Source organism: Falco naumanni, chromosome 4 (assembly GCF_017639655.2).
Source record: "Falco naumanni isolate bFalNau1 chromosome 4, bFalNau1.pat, whole genome shotgun sequence".
Lineage (NCBI taxonomy): Eukaryota > Metazoa > Chordata > Aves > Falconiformes > Falconidae > Falco > Falco naumanni.
Window position 1 is genome coordinate 55,169,490 of NC_054057.1, and position 12,545 is coordinate 55,182,034.

The following is a 12,545-nucleotide window of genomic DNA, read 5'->3' on the forward strand; positions in this document are numbered from 1 at the left end:
GGAATGAGAGAGCATGGTCTCAAAAAGCTACATAGTTTGTCCTTCCTGCCCCAAATTTAAGAAGAGCCATCATAAGCATCCCAGAAATTCCAGAAATCATGGGGTGCAAATTAACAACACAGCACCAAGACAGTCACATTTACAGATACACTTCCCTGCAGAAAGAAAGGAAACAGACATGGGATAGAGAAAGAACAAAAAGTTCCAAGGTAATTTACTGGGTTCCTGCAGGTCTCTGCAGACTCCGGAAGAGCTTCAATGCTCCCTGGAGGAGACAAGGAGACGTTCACCAAGAACTGGAAGGAAGCAACCCAGCCCAGGGTTTTACTTTAGGCACCCATCCGCTAACACAGTTTCCCCAAGTTATATTGAAAATTACTATTGTAAACAAATCCCCAATGTGAAGCATATGAAGCTGGTGGTAACATTTTATTTATGGCCCAGGAGAATCAGGCAAACTTCCTGGAGTTTCTCAAACCAAAAAAAAGGCTCAAAGAAAACCCAAACCCAAACCAAACCCAAAAACATTACAGCTCAGTTTCCAAAACTAAGAAAAACACCAACTCAAAGAATTAGATCCCTCTCATCATTATCTAACCACCACAAATTCTCTGCATAGTAACAAAAAGTCAGGAAACTATTTAGTCACCTTTTTTTTAGCAAAACATTTGTTTTAAGAAAACAAAGCATGGGGTAGGAGTCTATGATTTATGTTGATGCATTTTTCAGACTTCTCAAAAAGTTAGAAACTACCAGAAATCTTCAGGTCAGCCTGGCAAAGAACAAACCAGTACAACGTTTATGAGTACAAACAGATTATTCCCTTCTCAATATGGAAAACTACTAAACTGAGGTAGAAGGCGTTCATGATCCCAAAGAAACCTATAAAGATCCCACTTATTTTGGCAATGTAATTCTGAGTCCTAAGTGACTTGCATCCAAAAAGAATACATGTCAAAATTCAAGCCCACATTTCCCAGACTGCAGCGTGTCACTGCCTCGCTTCCAAAAATAAAACATCCACGAAGTAAAATAAAGCAAAAAAAACCCGCCCACAAACCTCCTAAAAAATAATTTATCCATTATTCTTACCATGTCAAACTCCTTCACTTCTGCAAGGCAGCAATCTATGCAGCAGTTAAGCCCAAAGAGCTTAAAAAGGTCTTAAACAGGGTTTAAGTCTCATAGTGACCCTGTGCATACAGATGAATTGCGTGCTCTGTGAAACAGGCTCTTTCTTTAATACTGTCACACAGAAATCTTGCTGCTTAACTGTAGAGCCATGGAACTAGTCAAGCAACAAATACTCTGGGGCAGAAATGATTAAAAAGACCCCCAAAAACCAACAACAAAAAACACCAAACCAAAAAAACCCTCATTCTACCTAGCAGAATAGCTTTACCAGTTGGAGAAGTACAGTTCACCACTCCCCAAAGCCTTCTCCCTGTGCTAACAGTGGTCAATGAACATACCTAAGTGAATCTAGGCTCAGAGAAAGCACATGAAGCTGCAAAGGAGCAAGATTAGATAAACAGTTACATCCTTTCATTATAATAATTCTTCTTGCCAGACAGTCTGCAGACAATTAATATTCATCCATAAAGGAAGATCTGGGTGTTTGCCAGTTGTGGGTTTTTGTGGGGTGGCTTTTTTTTGTTTAGTTGTTTTTTTAGTTGCACAGCCACAGGAGGTCATCTGCTGTAAGACTTGCCCAAGCCTAATACACTGCTCCTCAAAATCTGCTAATGTTGTTTTTCCATTCACTATGGTAACATAGTCGCACAATCCTAACACCATAGCACATGCACTTAGATTGTGGAACAGCACTGTTCTAGCACGATAAAAATTACTGTAACAGAGAAGGAACCTTTTCATTTCAGAACTGTTTAAGGATACATCTACCCTGCAGCTTACGCAGGAGAACCAAATATAATCCTTGCTACCTCAGGTAACAGTAGGAAGACAGGCATGCAGAGTAGAATTCATCATAGATTAAATATTTCCCCAGTTTCTTGCATCTCTTTTACAGCCCAGAGCTCCACCTTGTCGCTGTGGCACTTCTAGCCACACTAAAGCTAAAGTTTGCTGTAACCAACATCAGGCACACTCGGATTGAAGAGGAAGGGATAAATTAGTAATCACCAGAGGAAAAAAAGATTGCTGTACATCCCTTTTATCTCCAGAAAGCCCTCTGACCAGGCTGAAAGCACACCCTTGGATACTGCTACAAAGGCAACAAATGCTAACCTGAGCGTGATACTATTTCCACATGCTCCTTGCTACAGCAGAACTGCTTTCACCTTCTTTTCCCCTCCTTCACTGTTTCTCAGTTTTGTACAAGCATACAAAGGTTGAAATACTGCATTTAAATCGAATTACAGAACCTCCACAATGCAGAAAACTAGGCCGTTTCAGTAGCTCGCTATTCAACTAAGATATTTAGTAATACATTTGGCAGGGAAAACACAGACTTGCTATTTATTTTCTTTAAGTAACAAATGTTTTGTTAGACAGTTAATTTTGAAGGCAGAATGGAAAAAATTGAAACCCTGCCTACGAAAAGCACATTGAAGGCTTATTATTAGTTTACTTTATTCACCAATGCATACGCATTTACACAACCACTGTCCTACGGATTTGAACCACTTCTACCATTTAAGCAACCACAGGAGTCATAATCGGCATCAGAGCTACACACTCGTTTTCAACAGCTTTAGGTTGACTGTGACTTCTTACAGATGTGTTTTAGCAAAGAGGTCACAGTAGGTTTTCAGGTCCTAAGCAATGTCAGTTCTGCTTGGGACCTGCCCCGAGAAACCAGGAGCACCTTTCCAGCCCTATACTTTTATGCATACATAACAGTCACATTAACACATCTTGGCCTCTCCTCAATAGACCAAGAAACAAGTATCTCTTCACTCATTTCAGCATGCAATGAGATAACCACTTTAATACACACCAGAGGAATGGAGGAGAGAATATTTCAGCTGGTCACAAGGACCCAGGAGGAAACACTCAGTTCACAGAGGCAGCCACTTGGTTCTTTATTCTTACCTCATCCATCTCCCCATCCATGACTTTCTTCTGCAAGCCACATAGACATGGTGAATAAAGCCTTACCCTGACCAGATTCCTTTGCTCTCCAGTTGTCTGAAATCTTCCAGGAAACACACTTTGCCAGTTTACCCAAAACCTGTCTCTGACTGCTTATGCATGGTCACAATAACCTGATGATCGTCTTAAACATTCAAACATCCATCCTCTCCCAGCTGGTTTCTCCAAGCAGGATTTTGAAACTTAAGCAAAGCCAAACCATACTTCTTTTTTTCCCTGCCTTTTTTCTTCACCTTTTGGTGTTGGGTATTTTTTCTAAAGGAGGCAAACTGCTCCTGAATGCAAGAGAGGCAAAAGATATGCCTTTCAAATCCAATGTATTAGTATCTTTCTCAGTCCTGCTACATGCTGCATGAGAAAAGCAGATTATATGTATTTTTAACTCAACATCCCTAAAGCTCTGCTAATGCAAACAGAGCTAGCAGGTTTGAACAGTTAGATAGAAACAACTTAAATCAAAAAAGCAGAATTGCATTGTCCAGACAATAATGTCAATGGGCTCATAAGAATAATTTTCACCTATGCAATAAACACTGTAACACTGAGTCTAGTCACTAATAAATTGCTGTGTGGACAGTGTAGTTAAAATCCATTTCTATTTATGTATTAAATGCAAACAAAACCAGTAATTGCCATTAAAAAAAAAAAATCTATGATTTAAACATATAGAGAAAAATTGTTTCACAATACAGTTCCTCACAAATTTTACTAGCAGTTAAGAACAGAGCTGCCAAAAGTAAATTTCAAAAATACCTCAAACAATTATCTATCCCAAATACTCTCCCTTAGCAATATTAGGAGCTTTCACAGCAAATAACAAATGATAACACCTTTGAGCGTTTTAGAAGCATTCATTCACATACACAAGATCCTAGTGATACATGGAGTTTATGGCTGTCCACATTGGTATACTTAGGAATCCAAAGATAATTCAACACAACAAACAAATCATTCAAGGTGGCAGCATCTCCTACATCAGGAAATTAAATCCATTTTGGAGGCAACTAGGGTGACTACGAAAGGAAAAAAAAAAAATCTTAAAAGTTGCTCTCATCAACATTAGCTCAGAAGAGATCAAGACTGAAAGGCACAGTATTCTGAAAATTTATAGCCAAATACTCAGCTTTTCAGTCTCTCTCTTATTGCCCTGTTTTGACTGTCATATATTTATTACCTGATAGCTTTCAGACTTTGGCAAAGCCTTGGAACTGTTTGCAGACCTACACGCCAGAAATGCCAAGAGTAAAATATTCCTCTCTAATTTCCATGAATTCCAGTACAGAAGTCTCAGTTCCTTGCACAAGCAGTAAATCATTGATTTTTTTATTTTATTTTTTTTAAGAGAACTGTAAAAGTTAGCTATTAGTACAAGTCTCTGAAAGTCAATCAATTGTAAAGCTAAAAAAACCTCTAGGAGCTACCTGCCAGACTTGAGGTTCAGTAGTTATTGTGCAATGCTGCTTTCCATGTCACACCAGCTTCTTGTAGCATCCTTACAACATCAGCATGGCATTCATTTCATACATCACACCCAGTAATATTTACATTCATTTAGTAACTAACCCAACAGTGATATAACTCTGTTATCCCAGACAGCCTGGGATAGTTTTGTCATTAGTAACCTGTGCAACTTTTAACACTGGCTTAATGTGTTAGCCTTCAACATTTTTAATGGAGAATAAAAAAAAGCCAACCACATTTCACAACATTTTGGCTTAAAGAGCAAAAGTAGCTACAGGGTCTAGGACCTGCCACTGCTTAAACACTGACATCTGCTTGGATTAACCTCAACAGTTTATAATACACACCGTATTGACTAGATATTTCATGACTGTGCCAAAACTCATGTTTGTCAGAGGTCAAACAAAGGACCAGATTAACCTCAAGTTTTTTGAAATAGGAGTAAGAATTATTTGAGAAAACCTTAAAGACTGCTTGTAGTTTTTCCAAGAATAACTCTTCTTGAAAAAAAAAAAGTCCGAAAATCAAGACAGATACACAACTCATATACCCAGATTTCCTGCAAGACTGCCTGTATATTTTGGATCTATAATAAGGCAAGGAACAGATATGTATAATCTGCATTTTTTAAAGAGCATTCTAGTGGAAAAAAACAGTTAAGCTAATTTTATCTTTCTACAGAGTATTAGGATAATTTGCTCTGTGACTTTCTACAGATGCTTTTAATTTTTACTTGATTATTTATTTGGGGGGAAAAACCTATGAAGATTAAGTAACACTACTTACCAATCTAATTATCTTTTAGCAGCCTTAACTTTTTATATATTTCTTGGCCTTGAAGATGTTGTCCAAGGCTACCATTTCTCCCCTTCCAAAACAAGCAACAGCACTAACAGGCTTTCTTATTTTCTTGTTTGCTAGTGATTCAACAGCATTAACAGGACAATAAACAGGCCAGATCACGAAGAAGTAGTACTCCAATAATACAGTCACCACAGAGATGCCATTCACAGTAGCTTCTGCACTTTCATGAGAATTTTTTTTTCTAGGCATCCTCTACTCTGCAACCAGTATTAAGGGATAGTCACAGGTAACAGACTAGCAAGATCAAAAAGGGACACCTTCAGCAGCTTTGTTTCAGACTCCAACACACATCACTAGAAGCAACCTCCATTGAATGTACATTCAGAACAAAAGCTGGAGGTATTTCCAAATATAAGCTTAGTGTTTCATGTGCTCCAGAATCAAAGTGCCAGTCCAATTTAACTCCTTATAAAAACACTGTCCTACTGGATTGTTTTAGCACTAAATTGAATCTACTTGTCAGTTGGTTTTTAATTAAAAACAACCATTAATTTTTGACCATACAAAGGGGACAGGTCACTGTACTTCATGAATTAAGCAGCTGGTTTTGACACAATATAGGCAGGTAACTACTCATGTAAAGACATGTTTGGCCTAGAGGAACCTACCTCATGACATTTAGCAAGGACAAGTGCTAAATCCTGCACCTGGGACAGACAAACTCCCTGGCCACAGACACAGCCTACGGAGCAGCTCCGCAAAGGAGGACCTGGGAGATCTACTTAAACATGAGCCAGCAGCATGCCCTTGCAGCAATGACAGCTGACAGCATATGGGCTTATCGACAGGAGCACAGCCAGTTGACCGAGGGATGCAATTACACCACCCCACGCAGCACTCATAAGATCACAGGCAGAGTACTGTACCCACTTTGGGATCTGTCAGTACAAGACAGACATCACTAAACTGGGGCAAGTTCAGTGGAAGGCCACCAAAATGGTCACAGGCTGGAACACTTGCCCTGTGAGGAGAAGCTAAGGATGCTGGGCTTCTTCAGCCTGCAGAAGAGACTGCCACTACCTACAGTGATGATATTAAGAAAACAAAACCAGACTATTTAGTAAGGTGCAAGGCAGGAGAATGAGAGATTAAAAAAGACGACCAATATAACTCCAGACACAGCAGCTCCCACTCACAGAAATATACTGTGGACCACAGGCTGTCCTCTTGCATAAGATCACTGTTCCCATTCATTTTAATGAGATGACACACTAAGATCTATTTTTAATTAGCCTTTGTAAGTCACTTCTAAATGCAACTTTGAAAGCTTTGAGAGCCAACATTTTAATCATTTCAGCACAGCTATATAAATCCATGTCACACCACCTAAAATAAATCCTCCTGGAATGAATAAAAAATTTTAATCAACACTTTACAGATACATAATCTTAAAATACCAATAACGTTCAATACACTTTATAGATAAAGACAGACACATAGAGAGACTAGTTGCCTAAATTGCTGAAGACCTAAGAAACTATACTATGAGTATACTAAGTCTGAAAAGCATGAAGTGTTCCAGGAAAAAATTAAAAATTCATCTTCTTTATACCTTTAGGTTCTTACCCCTCACAATTTTACCACTGTCAAATGACTCACTTATATACTCATTCGTATTTCAGTTTTTGGACTTCAACCAGAGATGTCTAAATATTGCATACTATAATTTTTACATCTGTGGACTATATATTGAGACGCCTCCTCTTGGAACATAATTTTGCTTATCAAACTTTCCGGAATTTCTCAGCTCCAATATAAAAGCTTTACTTAGCAGGCTGCCATACCAGAGTAAATGCAAACACTTTAGCATTTATATAACAAAAATGAAGTTCCTGCTTTACCAACATCCATTTCAAATGTTCCCTTAAAGAAATTAAAAGTATCTTCTGCAGTAACATCTTTCATTTCTTTGTCAACAACAAAACATACAAGGTTTTTTTTCCAAAGGATACCTTTCTGCGCACATAATCCTTCTCTCCAAGGAGTGAGAGGATTTCACAAGGGCTCTCACTTAAGGACACACTTTAATGGAAAAAGCAGTTACAAGTTTTTGAAAGAAAAAGTTTCATAAGAGTCAGCATGTCATGTTAACAAACAACAGAAAAGAACACCAGTTTTAGTTACAACCAGTGGTACAACTTCGCATCAAGAAAAGTAACACAATAGTCCAGTCTGATTAGAGAAAGCAAGTACTTGGATTAGAAACATGAGCTTACCAAAATCCTAGTGCTCAATACCGAGTAAGGGCTATACAGTAGACAGTTTTATGCTGCTGCAGTGTCCTCATTCCCCACCCCCCCCCCAAAAAAAGCTACTGGCTTCCCAAAGCACAGTTATATGCATGGAATTTTCTTACCTATCCCCATAACAAACATTGCACCGTAGGGCTGCTCGGCTGGATGCTACTTTACACCATCTGGCATATAAATGTCATGCCATTCATGGAGTCCTAAAAATACCTTCTTCGGTTTTGTTGCTAATAAACACTTTCTTCCAATTGAAACAGTGAAATCTTCTCTTTAGCAAAACCAGCTTTTAAGGAAGCTAGAATTTTCATGTACTGTCTCTAAAGAAAGGTGCATGCATTTTGTAATACAGCCCTTCCTTCTCCACATATAGCTTAGAAAAACAGCAAGATTAAAAAACCCACACCAGCAACTTATTTTCAATGCACCTCTCTCATATTAAAGATCCAGGTATCTAAATATTAGTTTAAGAACCCTCCAGCACCATACACAAATGCAAAATATAAGAGAGCTTACAAGGTCAACTACACACACACAAGTAAGCTACTTAATACCTTTTCCTAAATGCTTTTAGTCTACTTAGCTGTTCCTTGCATTTTATGTCTGCAAAACTCCCCAAAATAACAGCAAAAATACAGATGCATACCAAGGAATTAGATAAGACACACTTTAAGTGAGCAGCTCAACAAACATGCTCACCTTTTTCCAGAAGAGTCGGCACTAAAGAAGCAGTGCAAGGTTACATAGTGAAAACACATTTACTGCAGTAGCAGTCAAATCCAGTTGGTGTCTTCATTCTCTGTGAACAATAAAACGCTGAGCCTGAAACTTAACACTTTGTTGCTGAGTACTGCTTGCAAGTCCAAGAGCACCAAATTATTTTTGGTTGATTGAGGTTTGGAAATTTTTTCCAACTCTCTCCTTTTTCTTTTTTTCAGTTGATGCACGATCCATATGGATTTCACATATACATGATATACACTATCCAACATTATTTGGCAACATAAACAAGACTGGTCATTTTACGGCCACTCACTAAAGAGGCATAATCAATCAGCGCATTTCTAAGGCATTCTTCATCACAATACCAATGGATTAGATCACAGTAATGCCAGAGAAAATAATCAAGTTGTATACAAATTTCAGTTCTAAAAATGCCTTTAGTTCTCATCTTCCAATCACTAGTAATTTTATGAAATTTCCACAACTTGACTAAAATTTTCTAGGTATGCTTTCTGTTCATCTTAAGAAATTTTCATCAAAAGTGCTTTGGGCTTTTTTCCAGTCTTTTAAAAGCAAAGTGAAAACACATTTTCCAAAGCTTAAAAAAATTTAAAAAAATTTTAAATAAAAAATAAAAATAAAAAAATCAGACTTCATTTGTACAGTCCTCCCTCCTGCCAAAAATGCTGGCAACAAATTTGGCAACAAAAAAGCCCTCAGTGAAATACTTTTGAGTGGGACAGTGAAAACTGGGGTTGACCAGTCTCAATTTTAAATCTGTGACTACTGACCACAGACACTGCATTTTGCACCAGCTTTTTCTGCCAATCCCAGTTCTGCAGTTAGCTCCAAGCAGAAATCTACCATCCACTTGTGCAGAACTCAGTACTGAAATCAACAGCCGTATACAAAAAAAAAATACACAAAAGACATTTTCGAACTCTGACTAGAAGCTTCAAAAGGCTATACCCAAACATGTGTAAAATGCAAAACTGCTACAATTAAGCTATTACTAGTATTACAAATTTGAAAACTATCTTAATTAGAACAGTTGCACTGCATCTTACCCTACAACATCAGATTACAGCATTCACAGACATCCAAACTTACCCCCCACAAATCATACGTTTACTTCATTTCTGTTTTTCTGTAGGGTTTTCCTTTTCAATATGCAGAAACTTATATTAAAAAAATAATAATAATCATAAGTGTGATGTTTGGATCCCAGACATGTCACATTCACTTACAGTCAGATGTCAGAAATTGCCACAGTTAAGACAGCACTAACCTGTCAGCTACTTGCTGTAGCACTGCAGTCTGTCCTTACAACTTAGTTTGGTTTGCCCAGTATCAAACACTTTTATGTTTAATATTAGCATACATAGACATTATTTGTTTAAAAAAAAAAACAAACCACCAAAAAACACCACAACCAAAAAAGATTAAATGTAGCACTAGAACTGTGAGTGAAGGTAAAACAAGTTACAGTTTAACACCCCAAACTGCCTCTGACAGGAAAATACTTAACTCATTCTAAACCGCTCAGCGTTCTTAACTCCGGTTACATTTCTCGATGCTATTAAGAAGTGGCACACAACTTAAAGATTTCCTCAATACATCCTGTCCTCACTGGGTGGATTTCCATTGGCAAAAAAAAAAAAAAAAAAAAAAAAAAAGTAGAACTGAAATAAATACTAAAAGCAGGCACTGAATTGAATTCAATGTCCATTTGCATTTCTCATGTCCAGAAACAAAGGTTACTTGGGAGTTTTTCACTCCAAGCTTTAGCACAGAGACCACAATATCCATACCATTTGGAACAGCAGAGGCATAAGACTTTCATTTTTCCCAGTAAGAAACTCCTAGGAAGACCAAAACCCCCTGCAATCTTCTTGGGTTTAGATCCATTTTCTCAACGGAAGTTTAAAGTAATTTCTATGCACAGACTTCTCTCCACTTCTCTCATTTTCTCACCAATGTCTCTAACCTCTAAAAAAAAGAGAGGAATCCTAAGGATACAACTTAATACGTGTTCTCTCTTCAACTGACTGAACCAAGACATCTGTATAAGTTATTAGATTGATCTGTGGGACATCCTGGCTGAATCATTTGCTCTGCTACAGATTTTGATGACATCCTTCACAACTTGGTGTCTCAGCTGTCACCTATAAAACCTGACTGGTGCATTAAAGTGAATCTATCAAAGGTTCTGAGGCAACAATAACCAGAGATGACACAAACAGAAGTCGAACTTTGGGTTAGAACAGCAGTAACACACACCTCCTGTTTCCCCAGCAAATCTATTTCTAAACTATACTCACAAACTCTTGTCTAGGTAAACGTTCTCTTTTTTCCCTTTCTTAATACAACACAGTAATACTAACAAAGAGGTACCATTGCTGGTGCAACCATAGCTACAGATGGAGTCAATGAAAACACTTTCACTCACACATCTAAACTAAGCTATCAATTTAATATAAATTTATCATGCTAAATATTGTATTAGACAATAGGGTAGGGAGTTTTCCAAATACCTAAGTAAATTGACCTTCTATTAGCATGCCTCTGAAAAAAAAAACTTGTAGACATTAACTGTTGTATTGGAATGATCAGTCACTAGCATAAAGAGATTTTACACTGTCTGTAAGGAGACTTCTGCAAGTTATGCCAAAAATTCATTTTCTTTGTCTTTTATTCCCTTCTACATGACCTTACAGGCTCAATCTCTCCTTTTCCAAAGAAATCCCTTTGAGGAAAGATTTGTGGACCACTCCTTTTCCATCCACTGTTGGTCACTTTTCTTCTACTTATCTATTGCCAATGTTTCTAATGGGAAAGCATACTCAGGATTTTGATGTTGAAATCACAGATGGTGTTACAAAATGAAGAGCAAATCAAAAATACATTTTCCCACTTCACTAGGAGCCATGCTTTTCAACACACTGCTAGCACAGAAGGTTAGTGTGCAACCCAAAACTTAGCCTTCTCTCGTTTCACACGCAATGAGCCTCAGCATCTGCTGACGCAAGGGATAAGAGATTCTTGCTAACAGGCAGAATTACGGTATTCCAGGAAATAGAAAACTAAAGAAAGCACTTGTAGAAAGCAAATTTACTAACAAATATGAAAGGTATCAGAGACAGTGACATCACTGGTTCTTGATGTTACATTTCAGAAATTAGCGAAACAGTCAAATAGCTACAAAGATTGATTCAGAAGGGGTTGTGTATCAAAACAGGAGAGTTTTGTGCTTCCTGGAAAAGGGTCTCTGCCTTAATTAAGGCCATCTCCAAGATTTAAAGCATCTAATTTAGATGTTCTTGTGCAGACAAGGATTATGTCATTTAGCCAAGCAATGCTTGGATGGTTTTACGTAAAGAGACCACCCTTTGACCGTGCTCCTACCATTCACTACGTATTTGCTTAAATCACTCTGGCACATAGTAATCATTTACTGAGGTACCTTCTCTTTAGCATGCCTCTGCAAGTTTATTAGCTTAACCTGTCAATTTAAAATTTGACTTCTTAAATGGTGCAGTGTCTCACAGTTGAAGTCTTATGAATTCAAACAGTTATTGTGGGTAAGCAGTTGCCTCCCATCAGCCACGCTGTAACATTTCTTCATGCACAGATTCTTTTTGTCTTGCACAGCAAGAAAAATTATTTTTGTCAAGGTAGCTTGCTCCATGGCTAGAGGGGTCAGAGTACGCAAACACTCACTGTAGCACAGCTGATAAATGTACAACTTGTCAGTCACAGCAAACCTGCAGTCTCAGAAATACTGAACTTGCAATGCCACTGCTGCTGTGAGAGAGAAAACCACAGTGGCTCACCTGCTCCAAACTGAACTTAAAGCCAGCAAAGACATCCAGGTACCTACCTGTAAGCAGCACGGGGTAGTGGGGTCTGGACTTGTCCCTAGCCTGCACACCTATTTCTTGCTCATTCTACACAGCATAAAGCACGCAGTACGAAGTGCTGAGGTTCCTTGCATTAGGGGTTTCTAACTAGTGTAAACAGCGGAAAAGCTGAGTCACCCCTAACCACTGTACTCCAGTTTCAAACATACAAACTATCTGGCTGCCAAAACCCTAGACTGCACAAGAAAGGGCTGAGATACAGCACATCACTCTTACA

At 38.2% G+C, this 12,545-nt stretch overlaps 1 protein-coding gene across 3 annotated transcripts in view; it reads right to left on the bottom strand.

Moving 5' to 3' along the window:
* Positions 1-12,545, bottom strand: part of GALNT11 (polypeptide N-acetylgalactosaminyltransferase 11) — a 56,640-nt gene that overhangs the window by 40,331 nt on the left and 3,764 nt on the right. The window contains exon 1 of one of the 3 annotated variants that reach the window (XM_040593325.1): positions 3,055-3,385. The exons of 1 other annotated variant lie outside the window; for it this stretch is intronic. The gene's annotated coding sequence lies outside the window, so the exon portion shown is untranslated. Of the gene's footprint in view, positions 1-3,054; positions 3,386-12,545 lie in introns of those variants that run through there. One more of the 3 variants, XM_040593323.1, reaches the window with a different exon arrangement.